The sequence below is a fragment of the Protopterus annectens genome, chromosome 2.part0 (genome assembly GCF_019279795.1).
Source record: "Protopterus annectens isolate FY-2018-M chromosome 2.part0, PAN1.0, whole genome shotgun sequence".
Classification (NCBI taxonomy): Eukaryota; Metazoa; Chordata; order Ceratodontiformes; family Protopteridae; genus Protopterus; species Protopterus annectens.
In genome coordinates, this window is record NC_056728.1 from 90,737,786 (window position 1) to 90,758,452 (window position 20,667).

Genomic DNA, 20,667 nt, shown 5'->3' on the forward strand with positions numbered 1-20,667 from the left:
ACACATAGCCAATATGCAAAGTACAAAGCAAGTGAGCATGACTGGAAAAGAATTAGGATACATTACAATATTTCAAAGCAGGGACTTTCATATATTCCAAGGGAGTTTAAAGACAATAGATGTAAATACAAACCTGAAGGCAATTATCTAGTTTTCCCTAAACAGTTAACAGTGTAGCAACATATGAGAAAGATGCCATATCCTCTTAAACAATATCAGCACTAAATTCACATAAGTTTAGTTTGGTGAGGTTAGTTGAAGACCATCTTCAATAGTATTTTACACACACACACATCATATAAACAGAAGTTCCCTTTCAGTGGGTACAAGTTACTTAAGTGAAAAATACAGACTTCAGTAAAAGGTCTTCCCTACATGCAGGAAATGCAAATTCATTTGATTCCATTAGCACAGACTTTGTTCAAACAGTGCCCCACTATTGCAAGGCAAAAAAGAAATGGAACCTATAGACAAACTGCTCATAGATGATCTACATTCCATGTAAGGTACAGCATAATCCACACACAAGCGTTTTCGCAGGTAGTGCTCGTTTAGCAATCAGCAGCAAAGTGAATAACTCAAGCAGAGTGATGTTCAAAACCGGGCTACAGGACCAGGTATTTAAGGTTGTTTCTAACAAATTGTAGGGTCCTCTATTAATAGAACCCACACATGGTTTACAATCTTGGAAGTTTTCAGTGAAGCACACACAAACACTACCGTTCTGTTATTATAAGAAAAGTATTTACAATAAAAGAAGACTGCTATTAAGAAACCTCCGAGCTAGTGGCAAATCAACACAAGCAAAATTCTACAAGGGACAAAAACAGTAATTTAGTCTTGTACAGCATCTTACACAAAAATTTATTCCACGCCACTCTACTTGGTCCTGTCTGGCAGACAAAACCATACTTGGTCTGTGACAGTTAAATCACTGAAGTACTGTTTCCATTATGAAAATGTACTTATTGGCGTGATCATATTCCCTCTGATGTCCATTCTTTCAGCTATTTACACCTTATCAAACTAAACATTACCAAATATAGCTTACACAAACAAGGTCTTACCATGTTTGGCTTGGCACTTTCCACTCATTAGTGAAGTCTGCCCCTCCTGTCCTTTAGGCCCCCAGGGGCTTTCATTGGCTAATTCTTCATTTGGTAATTTTGTGGTCACGTAGTGGTTTTTGTGGTCACGTATCCACTACCGAACATGCATAGCTCATCAGCGTATCATTATGAAAACCAGCTACTGTCACAACAAAATATCTTCTCATGATATTCCACCCCCATGCCCAAGTCCTCACTCTACTGCCCAGAGATCTGGTTTACTTTTTTTTCTTGGTATGACCCGCTGGACACCAAAGGCTTTTTTTACTGGGATATGGGAAAGTTTGACCTGTGGACTTGTAATGTACTCATGAACAAAAGTAAGGGAATAAAATCAAGCTTTACAAGATACAGCTCAACAGAAGCCTACAGCTTCCTTATATACTGACAAGACAGACAAAATGAGAACTAATGTTGTCAGACATTTTTTTACATGTATTCTAATCACTCAACCCAGTACAAACTATAAAATGCAGCACTTAATACCCTTATTTCTGCTGAATACAACCCACTGAGAAATTACAGCTGGGCTGAAGCTTGCCATAACTGTAGACTGAGCATGCTCACTGTTGCAGTAGTAGTAACTCTTGGGACTTATGCCACAGAAGGCCTCACATGAGGACAACATCTGCACTATTAGTTTTTTTATGTCCTGAAGTAGAACGGATTGGATAAATGCCATACCACTGCCTGCCCAGGTGGCAAATGCTCCCAACTGCCCAACCAAAAGAACTAAGTTTGGTCTCCAAACTTAAAACAAACCTGAAGAGGACTGGCACTTTACAGGGACAGAAAAGCAGGAATTCAGTAATAAAAGGTGACTGGTTACCGACCTTGACCTCAACATGGTGTCAAAATGAGAGAAATTACTGTCACAGTAAACATAGTCAAGCAAAGCATCTGCAAATTACAAGTCCCTACACAAATGTACTATGTTCTGAATATAGTTCACCACCACAGTACTGCAAACTCATAGAAAGATTCCCAAAGCTTATATGTGGTGCGACTGCCACTGTGAAGGAATGCGTTACAGCAGCCCATGCAGAATGGTTGTGGCAATACCTGCCCAGGGTCTGGAAGTAATGCCCAAGTTGTAATGTTAGGAAAAGGTGCGGCTAGATGAGCAAGTAGCTGCTTCTAAGTTGACTTGGTTACCTACCCTTTAATGAAGATTGTGATTGCTGCTGTTTATAATGTGCCCTGGTATGTCTTAGTGCATCTTTTCAACTGAAGGAGTAATAAAATGAGATGAGGTGGGCTAAACATTTGGAGATGGTCCGTTTTAAAATAGGCTTGCCTTCCCTACTCTTTCCAAAGGCTGTAAATAAGCTGGCATGTTTCTCTCACCACTTTAGTCTTTTCTGTGTAAAATCTCTGAGTTGCCTGTGCACACCCAGGTATGTAGATAGTCTGCAGAGATCACACCTCCTGACACACTCACTAAACCAGTTACCTTGCCTTATTTCTGCTTAACCCATTTTCCTGGACATAGATTTTTTTTTTACTTCTTTTTTACTTTTAAGAAATATCTTCACATGGACAACATCAATTTAATTTTTTTAATTAAATACAAATGCTACCTTAAAGAATTATAATTCTTTTTGAATTCAAATTAATCATAGATAAAAATGTTCACATTAATGCCTTATACTGATCCTTCTGGCTTTTATATCATGCCTTCTCCATTTCAGGATCTTTTTTTTCTCACATTTTGTTTATATACGAATGATCATGCCTTTCTAGGTCTAAAGGACTGGACTCTCATATGACTTGACCAGAACAGTTCCATGTCTTTCTTTACTTCTATGAATTTTATACAGTCTTAACCAATTAATCTCCCTATCACCTTTAATTACATCAATATTTCCAGACATAGCCCATATAATCAACTGATTACTCTGACTGTCACTATCTATTTTGCAGTCTCCAAGTATAGACAACAGTACATTTCCATCCTACACTGACCTTCTACTATATGCAAGCTTCCCATTTGCACCCAGTCACAACTACTTTTCACATCAAATCTTTGCATACCTTAAGATCCTGTAACACGTCTTGCGTCTTTCCTAAGATTACAATTAAAATCCCCTATAACTATTACATCGACCTGTATTATAACAAATTTCTTCTGCAAGCAAATCTGTCTTTTGGTTTACATGTCTATGCATACAATAAAAATCAGTCGTAAGGGATTTGAGTTAACTCCCATATGTATAAAAAATGAATTGCCATTTTTTTCACCAATATACTCTGATAGTATTATATGCAGATTTACAACTAACACTATTCATGAGCATGTTTTTGACCAGAAAGACCGGATTATGTACACCTACTTAATTCAAACCCCCTTTGAATACCCATCAAAAAACAAACATCCAATTAACACAATGTCAACTAAACTGTGCAGCAGGAATAATACATTAAATATCTCCTCTCCATTGATATCACTACTTACATAAACAGATAACGTATTACCCCTTAACTTTTTCTGCCCAACGTTCATTAATGTCTTAATTTCTTAACTCTTCCCGAAATACATTTCATTCATCAGTCATATTACTACACGCATCAATACCATTGCTTGACAGAACACTTCAAATTTATTACTGCGTGAGGCAAAAGCACAACCTTATTGTGCGATTCCTCTTCTGCAACATAACTGACAATCGAAAACAAAGAGACCCATCTGCAAGTATTTCCTACATTTCACAAAACAGTTCTTTACAGGATGTCCCTTTTCATCACACTATGAACAATGTTTTTTTCACGACTTTTAACCAAGTTTGCCCCCCCCCCCAAAAAAAAAAAAAAAAACACAGAGCACATCTGTACTTGTCCCCAGTAATGCACAGGTGGAGTCTTACCTCCAACACTAACTACATTGGGAACATGCATTACTTTGCTGTCTACCATTTTCAAAGATGCCCAAACCTCCCAAACATTTCTGTCATCAACATCTCTTTTAATGTTACTCACATTTAGACAAAGATAAAAAAAATAAGCAAACTGTTCCTTTTCCTCAACAATGCTGAAGCAAAATTATTAATAATCAGCTGTGTGCTATCACATTCAAACAAAATCTTGAAAAGACCATAAAATGTATGTAGCAAAGTGTAGGAATAGGTTCATAGGTAGGTACTAGGCTATTGGCCCTAGGGCCTATATAAGCCTAGCCAAACGGTACCCTGGCTTTTGCCACCCAAGAAAATTATTTTCCTCTGCCCTGTCAAGCAGGGCCACAGAAGTGATCTCCCATCCAATCCTCAAGATTTTTCTTGAAGAGTGCTAATGAGGAGCTTTGTTTGATACAGATAGGCAAGTTTGTTCCAAAGTATGGGATGTCTCTGGGACAGGAATCTATCCCTCCAGCATGTTCCATTTATTGTGGTGACAAGGTTTAGGTCCCTAGAGCGTGTAGCCCGGAGGGATTGGGATTTCTTTAAGTGGAGCATGTCCAACAGCTCTGGGTTTGATACAACTTTGTATGTTAGGCAGAGATCACCTCCGAGTAGGCGATATGCGACAAAGTAAAGCTGGAGTTTGAGACTGTCTGCATAGGGCATCTGTTTGAGGCCGGTAATCCTCTGCAAGGTATTTCTGTGGCCTTTCCAGTTGTTGTAGATGTCTTATGAGGTACATACCAAAAGGGGCGTTGTCCTCTATAATGGGTCTAATGAGTGATGAGTAGAGGGGAACAATGACCTCTTTTTTCCTGGATGAAAAACCTTTTGTGATGAGGTGTGCCACTTAGAAGGATTTCCTGACTACTGTAGTGATGTGATTATCAAAGGAGAGACTACTGTCCACTTCTGTCCCAAGGTCTCATCACATTTTCAGTGTTAAGTAGACTGCTGCCTTTGTGCTAGTTCATGGGTACAGAGTTTTTACCAAAAGGGATGATAATGCACTTTTTGGCATTGAGCTTGAGGCCATGGCTTTGACACCAGGCATCTGTCTCAGTGAGGCCCTTTTGTAAGATGTCCACATAGTTAGGAGTTTTGATTATGGCTCCTAAAATAAATACAAATACAAGTTCACAAAAATGGATAACGGAGCACACTTCTCTAAAACCCAAGATCTTCAACAACATTCCCCATGCTGGTATCATAAAAAAGTAAAGGTTTGAAAAATAAACACATATGCAGAAAGATGAACATCAAACTGACAAAGACAAAACACATATAGAGCGAGTTTTAGATACCTCATCAGAAAGTAGCCAGTGGTGTGCCAAGACTCGGTGCTGGGTCCTTTCTTTCTTAGTATTTATTTCTAAGATCTCAAAGCAAACAGCCAAGACCTCAGTCTAACTACAAACTGGAGGTTGGTGGTGAAATCACCCTACGACACCCAAACCCTTCAGAATGAATTCTCCCTAGAAACTCTTGTAGTAAAAAAAAAAAGTGTAGCATCATCATTTTTCACTACACTGTACTACTATACACACCACTACAAAACAGGGACTTTGGTACTTGTGTTGATAGCGTCCTATCTTCTGATCATCATGTGACAATGGTTGTCAGGAAATCCATATTTTTAACTTGTGTAATTGTTAAAAAAAAATATCATCATCAAGGTTTAAAGAGGTAATCACTGCCTTATACTCTGCCCTGATCAAGCCAGTTATGGAGTACAACTCCCATTTGGAATGCAACTCATTAAACATAGCAAACAATTAGAAAGATCTGAAAGGTTCTTAACAAAAAGCCAACAGGCCTAAAATCCCTTAGCTACCAAGAGAGGTGGGAAGCTTTGGCCTTTTATTCAGTGTCATACAGACTTTTGAGGAGAGATTTTTGTTACAGAGCCATTAGAGATCTGTTCATCTTGCGCCTCTTGTCTTTCCACAAGTCCAATATCTAAAACCAATACTTGAATCAGGGACTAAATCTTTACGAAAAGATTAAACATGGTGGAGGGACAGACTGTTAAACACACAGCCTCCAAAACCCTAGAATAAACTTCCCCCTACATATTAAGCAGACAGACTTGGTCTTCCTTTAAACAAACTAAACTGAATGGGTGCAAAATTTGCTCTGGGACTGACTGGTACAGCCCTCCAGGAGAAAGGAGGTACAGTCTTGGGGAGGACACTGGCAAGGCGTGAATGATCATGAGACTCCATAGCCATGGAATATCTACAAATCTATAAACACAGTTCCAGAATTCAAAATGGTCAGTACAAATGTCTACTTGTAATTTTCAAAACTGTTCTTTGTCCATGTTGTTTTGTATAGTATCTGAAAAACATTTCTAGCCCTTGCCGCATACTTTTTTGTGGAAAATGCTGTACTACCCAAAGCTCATCTTTATTGACTGGTGTCCTTGGTTTTTTTCACTTTCTCCCTTTGCTCTGCACTGCAGACAAATCCTGTTGATCACACATACACATTACAGAATTATGAAGCACACAAATTCTAGCTTTTGTACAATTAAAAGGCACAGAACGACTTTGAATACACTTGGACTTCCTACATTTCTCCACTGAACTGCTTCAGGATATTGCCAAATCATATTCAGGCTCATTTTCCTTCATTAAATGAATCAGGATCTTATTCCAAGACATCAGAAGATATTAATTTACTCTCCATCTTCCTGCTGAAAAGTATTCCCAGTACTACACTCACAATTTCGCTAGCAACTCATTGGTCTTCTTGGAACTCCCACCTCCATCCCCCTTACAAAACGTGCTCTCTTGCGACAGTCAAATTACTTCTAGTCAGTATAAATACTACCATAAGTCTCTAAAAAACAGGTCACAAGCCTAGTGAGACTAAGTCAACAAAACATGCATACAGAAATCGCAGGTACCAACGCAGTCGTGTTGCTTAACCACCTTCAGGCATGGAACGTCCTTTTGAGGAAGGAAAGGGGTTAAGAATAGAATAAGCTGATGGGACACTGACCTGTGGGGTAAGGAACAAATCTTCACTTCAACAGCTGCAAGAAAGAGCAGTCTTCAGCAAGACCTGCCTCTGTACTAAAAGAATAGTTTTACTTCTATTTTAATCATTTTAGATGGAGGCACTCTCCATTACCTTTCCTTTTGAAAATTATTTTTCCATAGCTCTTTGCTCCTTTCTACAGCTTTTAGCTAGAAAGAGGACATAACAGGGAAGGATCACTAATCATCCAGACCATAAGGAAAGCAGTGCCAGAGACTAAAGCTCTGAGCTACTAATTAAATACGCCTGTTGTCTACCAGTCAGGTAAGACTGGAACCACTGGACAGCAGGCTTGAGGGAAATAGATTTTAGTGAAAGAATGAGAAGTTCATGATTGACCATGTCAAAGGCTTTTGATAGGTCAAGAAAGAGGGCAGAGGTTAGCCTATTGTCATTCCGGTTTTGGTTTATGGCAATAGTAAAGGAAACGAGGGATGAGCTGGTGCTGTGGTACGGCCTGAAACCATGCTGGGAGTTAGATAGTAAGTTATTCTGTGTAAGGTATTACATTAGTTGCTTGTGTACACATTTCTCCATTATTTTGGCAAGTGGGGAAAGAATGGCAATGGGTCTATAGTTGGATATGTCTGAAGAGCTACCACCTTTATGGAGTGGGATGACGAGAGATATTTTCCAGTGGGAGGGGATAGCATTTTTGGATAAGGTTCTGTTGATGAGGAGAGATATGGGATATGCAATGGCATCTGCAGCTATTTATAGGTACTGCAGGGAGGAGGTCAGCAGCGAGGGTGGTAGGTTTTATTTTTTTTTTAGAAGTGTTTTGATAAAACTAGTGGATATTGGTTGGAAGCTAAATTCGAGGCGATTATTGGGTAGATTAGGCATGTGGTTTAAGTTAGAGGGGGTTAGCTGATTTGCTAGGGATTGGATTGTTTCAGTGAAAAGTTATTAAAGGTGCTAGCTATGGTCTCTGGGGAACTATTGGTGTAGTTAGCCGGGTTAGGGGTGGTGGAATAACCTGAGCAAAGTAATTGATTTAAGCCTGCCCAGAACTTTTGAGGGTTGTTATGGTGTTTTGTATGAGATTTTGATAGAAGCTTTTTTTATCCAGTAAAATAGATTTTTTTGTATCATTCCTGAGTTGACGATATTTTAGATGGTCAAGTGGGGCTTTAGTTGTTCTCCAGCAGGCCCTGGCTCTGTTTCTAGTTTTGATTTTTGGTATCTTTTGTGAGCCATGGTGCTGTATTTGATCTATTTTTTATTGTATGTGATGGGAATCAAGAATACTTAGGAATTTAGTGTTAAAGTGATCTAAGGCTCAGAAATTATTAGCTAGATTAGCAGTCCTCCTCTTCCCAAGAAAAGTAGAACAAAAAGTACTAATGTTTCTCCCTTTAAAAAAAAGAAAAGAAAGAAAAACAATGTTGTAAAACGTTTTAAGTGGTATCTGATGCCCACAAGAGAGATTATTAGACTCCATAAGAAGAAGCAAACAACATGACAAAATAAATTAAACGAAAAGCTAGTACTCTGCAACTACATCAGATGATCTTAAAAAGCAAAAAAAAATTAAAGATAAGACAGAGGAGCACTTTTTTTTATGGTCAGGATTGTTCTAATGGCCATGGTACAAGGCCTAAAATAAAGCAGCTCTAGAACGTCCGACTCAAAAATTATCCTGCTTGGGGGTGGGGGGCACTGTTAATAACAAAAACTTATCTTTTGAATTCTTGTAGCTATAATATAACTTATTAATTTTCTGACACAGTCTTTATCTTTTTATCCAAGTTAAGGGTCACAGCCTATCCCAGCACTTAACACACAAGGCAGAGACATTATCCTGCAGTAGAATATCATATCCAGGATGAAGGCCACATACACCATTCATAAGCATGGCAACCAGAGGAGTGCCAATTCACCTTTTGTATGTCACTAACTGGAGGGAAACTAAATCATCTTGCTTAGGCTGCCTGTACTCCCACCCCATAAATTGACTTTCCATATATCGGACAACAAATCCCAGCACATCAGACTTCTGGTCCAAAGACATGTGGTATACAGATTGTACGGATGATTTTTTCCCCTCACTTGTTTCTCTCCCCGTCGCTCTTTTCTGCATCCAACTGTAGCCACTTTTAGTAATTTAGACTTAAGAAACTTCAAACACCCAGAGAGCACAGCATGGCCAATTCATCTACATTTTCTAGTTTCTCAGGTCTACCCGCATTTATTTATTCACTTTTTTATATCTCTTGCAAGCCACTTATGACCTCCCACCAATCAAAACTGAAAATACCCTTACTACAACATCTGAACAGTAAAAATGGCAAAAACAGATTAAAATTCTTTCAAACACAAAGTCAAAATGAAGCAGTAGTAATTTCTACAATCTTAAACAATTAAGTGTGTTTTTTTTTTTTTTTTCAAATTTAAACTGTCAAATTTCTGGCACATTTTAAAACACGTGCAGTATTTAATGACAAGCTGCAGCAACATGTAAAACATATGCAGAAAAGAAACATGGAATTTAAAGCTTAATGTGGCAAATCAAAAGACAGGCAAACTGAACAAAAAATAGGAACTGCACCTATGCAAGACACTAAATTAGACAATTTGCTGGTGTAAGACTGAGGGCAGTTAAGTTCATAGGTAAGCACTAGGGCTGGCTGCCCATGCGCCATTTTAAGCCTAGCCAATTTCCTTTAGTGAGAATCAAACCCTGAATGTCTAATCTGAGAGGTAAACACCTTAACCATTATGCTAACCCCCAAACCCAATTTGCAGGTGGCAGGATTCAAACCTGCAAGAGGACAACTCAGTGGATTTCTAGTCCATGATTTTAACCAAACCAGCCACGACTACTGTATCAGAATTAGAGCAGAAACGCCTATGCTGGACATTGCAGTCCAGTCACATCCTGGTTATGTCTTCTAAGGTAGAAGTTAGTTCTGTTATGCCCAAAAGGAGCTAGCAAAGCAGTACATTCTTCAGTGATGGAAAAATGTGAGAAAAAGCAAACTGTCCACTCCTTAACTAAGCTTCCAAACACAAAACTTTATTAAACAAAAGATGAAAAGGTGAAACAGATCAAAACACTTCATTCATTAATCTTGTTGCCAAATATAATGTGACTAAACTCAGGGTTCTGAGCTGCTTCCTGCAGAAAGTGGAGTCATATGGGGAACACATGGCAGACCTAGACAGTCACATTATAAGAAACTGTGTACATAATCAGCAATTTGTTCCACTTTGTTCATGCAAGATCATAGTTCAAAACCTGCTTCCACCTGCTACTGCCTAGCAGCTCTGCTTTCTTAAGAAGAAACACGCAAAAAAAAAAAAAGATTATGTAGCCATGGTGGTGCAGTGGTAGCATTGTTGCCTCACAGCAAGAGGTTCTCCAGTTCGATTCTCAGCTGGAGCACCTTCTGTGTGGAGTCTGCATGTCCTCCCTGCGGTCGAGTGGCGTTCAAAAGACGTGCGAAGAATGGGCGTGCCTTCGCACCTCGGCACCCTTAAAATATCTACTGCCAATCATTAGCGGACCGGAGTTCCACTGTGGCGACCCCTAACCAGGAAAAGCCGAAAGAACAACAACATTCCGATGGGTTCTCTGGGATGACATTAACCTAAAAGTCCTGAACAGACCTCAATGGGACTACAGCTTGTAGAAGAGTTATTAGAATGTGAAATTGTACACACTTATACTGACACAGTTAACTTTCAGTCCTCTTTTCTGAAATGCAACAAGCTTTCAATCTACTCCTTTAACTGATTCAAGTATGTTTGTAGTAGTCCGTTAATGTTAAAGCAAGCTAAAGTGTTGATGGCTTGCCAGTGGACAAAGTGGGTTACAGTTAGAAAGATAAATGTACTGTCAGTATGGAAATAGTAATTGCAAATGCAAAGGCATAAATTCCACAAAGGGTCACACCTTCTGTATACATCTCCCTAATTAAATGCAACAGATTCCAGAGCAGTAACACCTTGGTGAAAATCATACTGTTTAATGATGTGAAACAGGCCTGACATTCTTTTTCAATGCTGGCATTTAGCAAGTCCTGTACACCTAAAAGTATAACGTCCGGGAATTCATTCAGTAAGGCTAAACAAACATTCTGACACAAATAAAAGGAATTTTTCTTCACTTAACAAGAGTTGGCATCCTACGGACTGTTAAGAGGTGATCTGTGTCTGGCATGCAATGCATCCTTTGACCCAATTACTGCGCAATACTGAATAAAAAGCTTAAAACTTGTTGAGGAAGTTGAGACTGCTGTGCTTCCTGAACACAGAATATGCCAAGTTGTGATGAAGAGAAGAGATTGCTTGCTTGACATTACAGATGACCGCCCTTCTGAGATATGAGATGAGGAATGAGGGAGGTGGGGGCCATGGAGGCTTTACAAGCTACTAGAAGTGGAAGTGGGTGTTGCCGAGGTGGCGAGGCCAATCTGGAGCTATCAAAATCATCCTAGGCCTGTCTTGTCTGACCTTTAATAATACCTTGGAAGAAGAGGCAGAGGTGGAAAGCATAGACATGACTGGTCTAAACAATCATCTTCAAATCCATGTCACAGTGCGAAGAACAGAAGAAGTAGCAGCCACCCCGAGCAGGCCTGAACAGCAGCTGAACAGCATCAAAACCACAAGAATGCTTACCCACTCAGACACATGACATGAATCAATCCAAATTTCTTACACCACCACCTTCTTCCAAAGCCCATAATACCTTAGATTTGTTTCAGAAGAGGAGATAGATTGATGTTTCAGCATATGACATTGACACCCAACGCCCTCATGGCTAGAGTGGAAGAAGTATATACTTTTAAAGTTTGTAAACATACATAAGATCAATATAACTAGTTTAAGCACAAATACCATGACAGTGTTATGACTAGTGCATTACTGACCTAACGTTTGACAGTCTATTGTTGGAAGAAAATCCTTCTACATTGCAAAGCTTATAAACAAAAGGATTGTTTAGATCTAGGGATGTCATTGTCCCCCTTTACTCAGCCCTCATTAGGCAAGTCAATGAATATAATGCCTCCTTTGGCATGTATCTGTCCAGACACATGCAGCAGTTGGAGCGCCCACCAAGATATCTTACCAAAATGATACAAGGCCTAAACAACATGGCCTACATGGATTGACTAAAATCCCTGTCACTATATTCGGTATCCTACAGAGTACTAAGGATTATCCTACATCTGACATACAAGGCATCCTCCAACCATTTATTGCACATCAGCAAGTCAAACGGCATCAGAAAAACTCAAATTGTCAGTGCAAGAAATATGGACAAATCCAGAAAGAATGGGGGGACAAAGGCCCAAAAATAGGGACAAAATTTAAATATTGCTCCAATAAACTTAGGAAATCGCTAGAATAACAGATTTAGCATTATTAAGTATTTTCTGAATAATAGATTTTGCATTAAGTACTTACTGAAGGCTATGAAATCTGAAACTCAAATAGCTCTCATTATTTATTATTTAGGGACTTCAACCTTCAGTGATTTGCCAGAAAACCACAATTATGAGGAACAGACCAAAAATATGACAAAAAATCTGGACATTCTGCGAATCTCTGTACAGTTGAAGGTATGCGGGGGATCTAAACCTCTTCTGCAACAGAACAGTTTGGAGGCACAGATATAATTCGCACAGGATACTGCTGCTGTGGGACAGACTTTGCATCCTCATAACAAAAGTTCATCCCTGTCCATTTTAAAGCACAACTTAGATTTATGGATGGGAAGCAATTTACCCCAAGGCTGTCCCCTGTACTACTAATGGACACATGCAGCTCCTAAATGCTTTACCCTGTCGGTCACTTCAAATTACTGTAAGATCCCAGTTACTCTCATTAGAGGTAGTATATAACTATAGCAAATGGGATGGGAAAGATCAATATCAATCTATAACCAAATGGCAAAGGTTATTTCAAGCACAAAAAGGGAAACTGGCTAGACTTAACATGGCCTGCAAGGGCAGCTACTATAGTACTTACCTATGAACCTATACCCAACGACTCTAGCAAGGGCAGCTACTACAGTACTTACCTATGAACCTATACCCAACGACACCGGCAAGGGCAGCTACTATAGTACTTGCCTATGAACCTATACCAAACGACTCCGGCAAGGGCAGCTACTATAGTACTTACCTATAAACCTATACCCAACAACTCCGGCAAGGGCAGCTACTATAGTACTTACCTAAACCTATACCAATGACTTTTTTTTTTTTTTTTTTTTTTACTAGCTGGGTGAACACACTGATCACAAGTGTCCCTTTTCAGGGTCAACCTACGAACACTTAAATGTGACTATAGGCTAAAGGTGCAGCCTGTAACAGGGCTATAAGGGAGAATGTGGCCAATTTCCAGTTGGATATATATGCAATTCATGTGCTCTTTCAGTCAGATACCTATGAATAAAGAGACCCTACTACTGTTCGAATGGAAATAATGCCCTTGTTAATTTATCTTAATGAAAACATCAGATAATGAGAATCAATCTTATCAGAATTTCAAAAGGACATGAAATAGCTGGTGCCTCCGACTTTTATAAGAAACGGGAACTGCAGATACATTACATCACCATTCCAAAAGGCATCTGAATTTCATGATGTAGGTATAATTACACTGCCATGCATGCAGCAGACACAGTCCGACACACCTGGTCAACCACATCAGTAGTTTTGGCAATAAGAATTTATAGATATATATATATATATATATATATATATATATATATATATATATATACACACACACACACACACACACACACACACACACACACACACACACACATACACACACACATAAATGGATTATAAACTGGACAAGAAAAAAATGAGTAGGTTACCTGTGTATCAGACATGTTAAATGCACATGATAAAAATAGTGAAGGCCACTAGACCTCACACTGAGTCACTGTTTCCTTTACTCTCACAGCCGTCACGTTTTGCTTGCAGCTTTATTTTTGCTCAGTACTAACCTGACTTGCGGTACAAGGCTTTGCAGGCAACTTTATCTAATTTACTGGGGTAGAACACTGATCATATTTGACCATTTGCAGGCTCAGCCTGGGTGAAATATATAGAAACAACAGTAAAGTAACGTTAAATATACAACTAAAGTATACGGTATAGTAACAGATGTAAAAAAAAATGCATGCACATTTACAAGAAGGTTTAAAAAGATGTAGAATCGGGAGTATACAGTGCATAATACAGATGATGTAGGTGAGGTAAATGTGGTACAGCCAAAAGAATGCACATAGTTTATACACGTATGGAGGGACATTTTAGCAGTGAAGAGAGTAGAAATTGGAATACCAAGAGCTACGATAGAAGGGCTAATGACAGGAGAAGTGGAATTGGGTATATATGGATAACTTCCACAAAGAAGAAAACCCCTTCAAAAAAATGGGGGAAAAACTGACAGCCCAGATGTATAAATATTTGCCAGAGAACACACGATAACTCAACTAGAAAGCTGACAAAACCATTTTAAAAAGTGTACTTTTTACCATTGTTTTCAACATTTGCCCTTAAGTGTATTAACATTTTCAGCTCAATTTTGAGACCAACTGTTCAACACTTTACCAGCACCTTAAGTATGACACCATCACAGACCTTATTTCTCTAATTTATCAAGCGTCTTTGTTTATATCTGCAGGATTGCATTCCTGTAGTGTTTCTGTCAGACAGTGTATTTGTGTTATGTATGCAGTTTTGTCAGTTTTTTTGCCTTATGCTGGAGAACCAGGAAACACAAACCAGCCAAAGAGCACAGGATCACAGTACCTCTCAGGAATGCAGTAACCAGTTTAGAATTGTAGCATCAAATGCTACAAGTGTAAAACCAAAGGGATAAAAAGTGTAACCAATAAAGTGAGTCGATGAAAACCACTCCAACACAGTCAACAGTCCAGCAAACCACAAAATTGGCATCGGCTGCGTGTTTTATACTCCTGATGACTTGACGTCATGGAAGAAGCGGCAGCATCCGAAGCAGAAATCCCAAGACTCTGGTATTCGGGCTGAGGGCTACCTGCAGGCAGATAACTGAAGTGTGATGACTGCAACAGTGAAACACGAAGAACATTGAATATTTATTGATCTGGTGTTTTTGTCCCTATATATAATACAATGGGACTTCCGAGATAAAATGAATTGGTCATTCCTTGAATAGCCCAAGAACCACCCACTCATAATTAAAATAATTCCTTAAAGTAAAATCCCTGCAGAAACCTTGTATATAAAAATCATCATGGCGCCTCCACACAGACAATATAAATAGAATACAGTTCAAACAGCAATAAAATAACCACTAAATTAATATGATTATACATCAATAAACAGTGAATAATATAAAAACCTTCCTTTAAAACTGAATAGATTGCAACTTTAAAATAGATATCGTGTCATTAAGTCCATACCGACAACATTACAAGAAGGGCAGGAGAAACAATTAGAGACACAAAATGGCCTGGTTTACAACAAAATCAGTTGGGTGATTTTAAAATCTATAATTTTAGCTACTATGACATTAGACTTTACCATGCAAATTTGTTGGAAATGGTCTGACTTTTGTGCCCACCAAAAAAGGTAACCTGACCAGAGCTATTACAGATTTAAAACTGTTCACTAGGAAATTGAATTTTTCGGTTTTATACAACAGCGAACAGGATTCTGATCATAGAGATGGTTTGAGAAAATCCAGTACTTTTAATACCCCTTTACACCCAGTCATTTCCCTTATAAGAGACTATGTGAACAAGATATCCGTTCAGTACTCAAACAACCAGAAAAAAAAAAATAAAACAATTGAAATACAGTACAATTTTCGTGTGCTGCACTTTGCTGCCCCCCCCCTCCCCACCGCCGCAGAAACATACCTTATGTTTTTAGAGTTTTAAAAAGGATAGGAATAAATTCCCTCTCTCCCCAAGCGAAGAACAAGTCAAAACAAACAAATAGTATAGGGTACAGTATTAGCCAGGCCTATTTTAATAGCAACTCTCCAACAACCAGAAACTATAGTTATTCGGCATCTACCAATCCCCATGGATGCCGGTTAACAGAGAGTTTACTGTATTAACTATAATTTGTCAAAATCTGAGATGGAACTTATCAACTATTCGCAAAAACAAAGATATTCAAATTATGAAACCCAATAAGGGTTGGAGTTTGGTTGTTATGAACAGCACCAATTATAATTTTAAGATAGAAGCAGAGATTATAACAGACCATCATGAAGAAATTTCTAGAAACAAGCTGAATATAATCTTTATAAAACTGATATGCTTCTCTATGACTCATTAATGCAGGAGCAGATTACTGGTCATGAATTTCTGTTCATCTCTATTCAGTTTCCACACATCCCTAGCATCTTTGGTATTTCAAAGATGAACAAAAATCAGATTGACCCTCCCATTTCGACCTATTGTCGACGCTAAAGGGTCCAAGAAAAGTGGGATGGCCAAATTTGTGGATTACAAATTGAAAGACCTTTTGAAGCATGAGAAACATGTAGAGAGACTCCGGAATTTCTGAGAATTAGGCAGGATTTTTACACATATGACCTCTTTATGGTTACAATAGACATAAAAGATTTGTCCTCTGTGATGCCCCATAATATTGGGTTGGTTTGGTTTGACAATTATCTTTGTGAGGTTAGATCTCTACATATTAATACAGTCACTATATTGAGGACCTTTATGGAACACATTCTTAAGGACAATTTTATTTACTTTGATGGAATGCTTTTTAGACAGAAGACTGGAATGACTATAGGACTGACTTGTGCCTTAGTTTTTGCCAATATTATCTTGGCTTGTTGGGAGCACATATTCATATTTAACTCTGGTTTTGAAAGAGGGTGGTGTTTCTATTGTCATTTGGATGATTTTGCTGTTTGAAATGATTCAGAGAAGAGGCTCCTGGATTTTTTTTCCTACATTAACTCCACTACCAAATTTTTAAAGTTCACAACAGAATACACTACTACATCCTTGAACTACTTAATGTCCAAATCACTAAAGGCACCATATATAAGTCTCATTTCCAACATGTATAAGAAACCTACATATTCCAATAGTCTCCCCCATTTTAACAGCTGTCATCCACAACATTAAAAGAAAGCCATAGTCAAAGGTCAGTAGCTCTTCTTAAATGATCTCATGCTATGAATTATTCAAGGATGAGTGTAACAAACTATGGTCGATACTCACAAGGCAGGGTTATCCGGCTGAATTTTTATTTAGAATCTTGGAAGAGATTTACAAAAAGAGAACAAATGGGGTCTTTTTTCCTTTAACAGGGTGGATGAGGTGACCACTATACTACTGACTATTCAAAACAAGTTTTAACCACAGTCTGATTTTAAAATACAATGGTGACACAGAGTTAAGATCAAAAACAATTGGAGAGTGCTCACTGTAGGAGGACTTAGCATGTAAGCAATTGGCAGTGTACCCCGTATGGTGTTTCGGAAAGACTGGTGCATCAAGAATTATCTTGAGTGTCTGGGTAACAATTCAGTCATTAACTGGAAGTTTAGCATGAATACAGAAGGTACTTACAAATGTGGAAGACGTTCACACTGTTCATGTATGCATGAGGGGGGTAGGGGTGAACATTTTAAACATTGGATTTGTTAAATCTCATTGCTATGCGAACTGTGGCAATACAGGAGTGATTTACACTGTTGTGAGTCAATTATGTTCAAAGTATTGTATAGGGAAGACTATGCGAACTGTGGCAATACAGGAGTGATTTACACTGCTGTGTGTCAATTATGTTCAAAGTATTGTATAGGGAAGACTGAAGAGGCATCGAAGGAATGTATTTACAAACATTTGTATGCTATAAAAAAGTAAAATTTGACAAACGCCCTAAGGAAACACATTCAATCCAACTAACAGCAAAGTTTTAAGTTTTTTGAGCTGGACATTTTAAATCACGGCAAGGGTGGTCCACGGAAGGTCATGTTAGAAGTTAGGGAACTGCAATGGCAGATTAAATTACACACTGCAGGTCTGTATGGAATTGATGACACAATATCTATTGCTCCGGTTTGAAAGCTGAAATCTATTCAGTTTTAAAGGAAGGTTTTTATCTATTTACTGTTTATAGATGTATATTATTTATATAATTTTTGATATTAATTTAATGGTTATTTTATTATTACCATTTGAACTGTAGGGTGAAAAGGAATGTATTATAGGGTCATGCTCTGTTTTTATTGTCTATATGGAGGTGCCATGATGAGTTATATACAAGGTTTCTGCAGGGATCTTACTTTAAGGAATTATTTTAATTATGAGTGGGGGGTTCATAGGCTATTTAAGTAATGACCTTTTGATTCATTTGATCTCTGATGAAGTCCCAGTGTATTATGTAGGGACAAAAGTGCTTAGATCGATAAATATATATTTTTTATCCTGTTGTGGTTTTACTCCACCATGGATTTCAACTTTAGACTTCAATTTTGTAATTTGCTGGACTTTGACTGTGTTGGAGTGGTCTTTGTCCACTCACCTTCCTGGTTACACTTTGGTTTTACACTTATGGCATTTGCCGGTACAACTCTAAAGTGGTTACTGCGTCCCTGAGAGGTACCATGCTCCTGTGCTTTATGCTGAATGTTGTACATTTCTGCTAACTGCATATTATTGTACCTTGTCTTTTGTATACTTGTATACTATTGCATCAGAGTGACATCGCTATATTTTTTATCTGCATCTAAGTCATAACTGAAAATATTTACATACCTGTCAAAGTAAAATAATAAAATTTGCTCAACCAGTATTCAAAATAGAATTTATGAAAATGACTGATACTATTTAGAAATGGAATTGTGCAATACGTTTGATAGAAGAGCCCCTAAAATAACTCCCTGAAAACTGCATTCCAAATAACTTTATAGATCAAAAGTTATAACTCTTCACCTTGATGAGTTTGTTAAAATGGAAATTAAATGCAGAAAAAAAAGAGCAATTTGTTAAGCATTATTTTCGGCAGAGTATCCTTAACTCTGCCAAACTTATTTTGGGTTCATGGGAGTTGCTTGCCCCAAAGCACTGTCTGATTAAACAGCTTACTCAACGTCACAAAGTAGGCAAATGAAGGCCAAGGGAATCAAACTCTGCACCATAAGAAGCAGCTTATAGCCTTAATCTCCTGTGCTAACTACCAGACAAATTTTTTAACTTACCTTCTGTGGACTATCGCCACTTGAGCTATACAAACAGTTTATGAAAATGACTCCAAAATGATATTTAAAAATGGAATTATTCAACGGCACCCAAAAGTGTGACAGCATTCCAAAAATAAGTCATGAAACTTTTATACTATAATTCCACATAGTTAAAAGGGTGTAGTTAAAAAGGGCAAATGAGTTGCTCTATACAAAATACACTACAAATTATATAATCATCATAAATAAATGTAAACTTCATACTAAAATAAATGCAAATGCCCACTTTGTAAGTACATTCAATTACCTGGGTATGTGCATGGTGCTTGCATTACTGCAATCCCTGAACTGTAGGAAATGAAACAGCCTTGGGTGTGTGCTACACACCATCCACACCCCTCTTGCCTTAATGTACAGATATACTTAGTCCTTTCAAGAAAAAAAATGTATAAAAGTAGCATCTGGTTACATCTCACATATTAGACAATACAGAATTGTATTGTAAATGACATCCTCACAGTTGAGAATCTGACAAGGCAAAACCATAGTACACACACAAAACTAACCATCCACACTCCCTTTTTAATTTTTTTTTCTTTATACCAACTGCACAGCTACAGATTGGAAAAGGAAAATTATGTTGGTCATGTGAAATTATTACAGAGTATCCAATCCAAATTGTGGGTGGGTGAGGTTGTTGATCCCTGCTCAAAATTCAGTTTTTGCATTGCACGTGTATTAGTCATTCCTACAGCCTGCATGTACACCATTTTTCCTTGTGCATCCATTTGCTGCTAATACATGGGCTGAGATTAAATAAATAAATAAATAAATAAATAAAAACAGTGTTTATCTACATGTGTGACTGCAATTAAGGAAAATCAGAATGGATGAACTAATTTTATTCACTCACTGCTGTTTAATAATAGTTTTATACAGAATTCTCCATTTTTGCTGTTTGAACAAGGTTTGCCTGTATGTTTTGGTATGTGAAATTTAATAAACAGTGAATCACTATAAAGATTTAAAAAAATAAATATCCACAAAATTTTCAGTGTCCATAATTAGGGCATCTACACAAAAACTACAGGCTTGTTAAAACTAATTATGACCTCTCTTTTACCACATGCTTCACAAGTGTTACTGTCTTTATATTTAACTTTTGCACCTCTTACTAGTGAGCAAGACTCCATATTCTGTGAGTATAATGTTCAAGATATAAAGAAATGAGAAAAAGGATCCCCATTTATAATTTACTAGGGGTTAGGCATCAATGTGATCACTGCCATTCTCAAAGGACTGAAATGTTGAATCCGTACTCAGTCTATTACATACAGAACACATGGCATCTAATAAAGACCTAATGGGCAGTGTATAATGAATAGTGTGTTTTAATATTAACATTTTATCTCAGAAAGTAGGTAGAAGAAAGAAAA

The 20,667-nt window shown here is 37.9% G+C and overlaps 1 protein-coding gene across 4 annotated transcripts in view; it reads right to left on the reverse strand.

Moving 5' to 3' along the window:
• Positions 1-20,667, reverse strand: part of RALB (RAS like proto-oncogene B) — an 810,790-nt gene that overhangs the window by 386,251 nt on the left and 403,872 nt on the right. The window lies entirely within an intron of this gene.